At 34.6% G+C, this 3,646-nt stretch overlaps 1 protein-coding gene across 3 annotated transcripts in view; it reads right to left on the bottom strand.

The window, feature by feature from the left end:
* Window positions 1-2,280: 2,280 nt before the first annotated feature.
* fibcd1b (fibrinogen C domain containing 1b) overlaps window positions 2,281-3,646 on the bottom strand; it is a 113,508-nt gene continuing 112,142 nt past the window's right edge. For all 3 annotated transcript variants that reach the window (XM_034300496.2, XM_034300497.2, XM_034300498.2), the window contains one exon: window positions 2,281-3,646. This exon is cut by the window's right edge and continues 1,626 nt beyond it. The gene's annotated coding sequence lies outside the window, so the exon portion shown is untranslated.

The following is a 3,646-nucleotide window of genomic DNA, read 5'->3' as shown; positions in this document are numbered from 1 at the left end:
CCTCCACCCTTCTCCTATAGACAGGACCAATTAAAATGAAAGATCTTCCAAGTTTTTTGGGGTAGGACAGTCAATCATTCCAGATTCTGGATTTTGGCATAATGTTAAGTGATAACTCATTGTAGCATACTCCAGTATTAAAATGCAGTGCAAAATCCATAAATATTGGCAGGTCTGATAAAATCAGACATCTCTCTTTGCATGACTAGTTGTTGTTACAGGAGCAATTGAGTGAGGAAGTGTAGAGAGTAAGAGTTCATCTACACTACAGCTATTGCATCATCAACCATTTTGAAGAAATTTAGACAACCTTTTAGTAATGGATTTAATGAATGAAGGCAAAGCAGCTACTGAAACATCTGTTAAATTATACATACACACAAAAAAATGGGCTGCTCTGTCGTTATGCTTAGTTAAGTCTATGATTACACAGGATTACAAAAAATCTTCTCGCGTGTGTATTCCAAACAAAAAGTAATGTTTTCTAGGATTTTTTTTCAGATTAATTCTAACCAATGCACCTTTTTGTTTTATCTTGTTTTCTCAATGACTGTCTTTACTATTAATGTTCACTAGACACGAGAATGTGAACTTTTTAGTCAGTTTAGTAGCTAGCTAATAGAATGCTAGCTAGAACAGAAGGCAGTGGGATGCTAACCCTTCTGTACGTTTTATTTCCAGTACCAAACCAGTAGCCTCTGGACTAATGTACTAACAGATTGTAACAAGTAATCTGTTGCTGCTTCATTATAAAATCATTTCTTTTATTGGTTGTTGCAAGCAAACACGGAATGGACTGAAATCTCTGAACAGTTTCTCATAAAAATGTACACCATATACCCCAGTCTTCACCGTCAATATCATCCTTTTATTGAGATGTCATTTATTTAAATTCTTCAAACATCATATAGAGCCAATCTCATTCACAGAAAACAACAACTTACCTTTAGACATATATTTGTTTCTCACCCATTCAGTCGATCACACACAGAAAAGTTCCAAGTCTCTTTTACTTAGTACACTCTTTCTTCATTATTACATCATAAAACTATTTTGTGCCATAGCGTCTGGCAATTGACAGATGATCTGGGACAAGAGAGGTGGCTTTGAAGCCAATGATTACACAAAGAAAAACAATCAATGGAGACATAATCCTACTGAGTGTGGGATAGAGAGAGAGAGAGAGAGAGAGAGAGAGAGAGAGAGTGAAACAAAACTAAAGAACAGAGAAGCACTTGCAGCCTCAGCAGCATGGAGACAAAGTCACTGAATAGAAATAAATCTTTTTTTTTTTTTTTTGTTCTTGAAGAGTCTGTGGTTACAAGGTCCTGTGAATGCAGCTCCATTGTAACTTTAAATCACTCAAATCAAGGGAAAAAAACACTGGTGAAATATGGTTTGGGGAACATTGGTGTTTTTCTGAATGTCTCTGATGCTCCATCTTCTTCATTTGGTCCCAAATTGTCTTAGTCTTTACAATCCCGTTGCAATCCAAGCAGCTCAAGTCTCAGGTTTCACACGAAGTGACAGAATATGGGAGTATAAATTTTGCAATGTTTTATTTTTCAAATGTTCATCAAAATTGCTGTGCTTTTTGTGCTTTTGTATATACAAAAACATTGTACATGCATCAAAACGTTCTAAAACACAATGTACAGAAAATCTACACAATAAAGCTCTCAGGAGATTAAAGAAGAGACTTGCTTCAGGACCCACAGTTGACCTTAAATCAGCATAAATCATTTAGCCCTACTTTCACATTTTATTTCATCCCAGACATTCATTATTTCATCCCAATTTCAACGACTGACTGGTTAACTACAAGCCTCATCTTACAAAGCTACAGGGAACAGGACACATTTTTCAGCTCTAACTTTATTGATGCACATCTTGAATATGGATTTGACATGGGCTGTGTATAAACTGACTTCATTGTGCTATCTACTGTAAGCCGTATGCAAATGTGAAACATATTATCATATGGAAGTGTAATACATTGTATTGTTCCTACAATGTTCCATATCTCAATTGACAGGAAAAGGCTAGATTTGAGCTCGGGATGGAGTTAGTATGTTTTAAGTAGGTAACTTTTCTGAAATTGAACAACATTGCTCTTATTCCTTTGAATTAGCATGACTTTTTTCTTGAAATCAGGTTTTTGCAATATATATATATATATATATATATATATATATATATATATATATATATATATATATATATATATATATATATATATATATATATATATATATATATATATAGTGATATATGCAGGTATTTAACATATTACATTTTTTTGTAGGTTTGTTGTTATTAAAAAGCAGATTGAATTGTTCTTTCAGTAGTCACATTTAAATTCATTTATAAACACAAATGTAAATAAAAATGCAGAAAGTATAAAAAAATGAAGTGGGAATTTTAATTTCAGAGGTTTTCTGAATTTTAGCCCAACGCAATGCCAAAAGAAGCAGAATATACTGTAGGTCCTTTGCCTAGTGTTGTAGAAGGGAGTTAATAATGAGTGTATGAATGATCTAAATAGAGTAATTTGTTACAAACTAGTAAAAGCCTAGAGCAGAAGCAAAGTTGTGCACAATTGGCATACAGGAAGAACCAGTATGTATTTAGCGTAACTGCTGAATTATGTTCAGTACATGAGCCACTTTTGAAATGTTGTGAAAAGCCAACAGTTAATGTCCTAATTGTGGCTTCACTGCACATATGCAAAGGTGTTTTTCTAGCCATAAATCCAGGAATGTTGATGTACAACACTCTTTCTTTCTGACCAGACAAACATTTTATACTGCAAGTAATGTTTAATTTTTTAAAAAAAGGCCAGAATGTTGTATATAGTAAATAACTGATATAAGTGGGCGGGGGTAGGTGAGACATGCTGCAGAAGACGTGGAGAGAGAAAAGAGATAGAGACAGACAGACAGCAGGACAGAGGGGTGGTGTGGAGACTCGCAAAGCAATTCGAAATAATCCCGCAATCCAATACTGATTATAATACAGCCTCCGCCCACTGACATCCATCCCCCTCTCTCACTCCCAACCCACCCTTACATGTCTCTGTGGTGCATTGTCATCTTAACAATACTTTATTAGCTCCAGTGAAATGTGTTAGATAAGCACCTCCAGAAGGCTCAGGGGATTGAGTCAGCATGAGTATAGAATTCCCTAAAGGAATTAAAATCTGATGCAATATCCTTTTCTCAACAGTAAAAAAGTTTAAGAAAATGGCACAGAAAGCCATACATAGTACTGTGCAAAAGTCTTAAGTGCATGTAAAGAACTGTTGTAAAGCTAACATGCCTTCAAAACTAATGAAATTAAATATTTTCTACATTACAGGTGCTATAAACAGCAGAAGACAGCACTAAACTAAACAGAGGCAATATCTGGTGTGATCCGTTGGCTTTAAAAGTGCATCAGTAGTCTCAGGTACATTTTGTGCAGTTTTATAAGGAAATTAGTTGGTAAGATTCTCTAAGCATCTTGGAGAGTTCTTCTAGACACCTTGACTGTCACACTAGCTTCTTTTTTTTTTTCTCCCCAGGTAATCCCTGACAGGCAGCATTTATTATTATTTTTTTTAATGAAAAGTGGTCTATTACATAATATTACTTATTACTTTCTTTAC

The sequence above is a fragment of the Pangasianodon hypophthalmus genome, chromosome 27, assembly GCF_027358585.1.
Source record: "Pangasianodon hypophthalmus isolate fPanHyp1 chromosome 27, fPanHyp1.pri, whole genome shotgun sequence".
In the NCBI taxonomy this organism is placed as follows: Eukaryota; Metazoa; Chordata; class Actinopteri; order Siluriformes; family Pangasiidae; genus Pangasianodon; species Pangasianodon hypophthalmus.
Note: the sequence above shows the minus strand (reverse complement) of the source record. Positions and strands in the feature narration are given on the sequence as shown.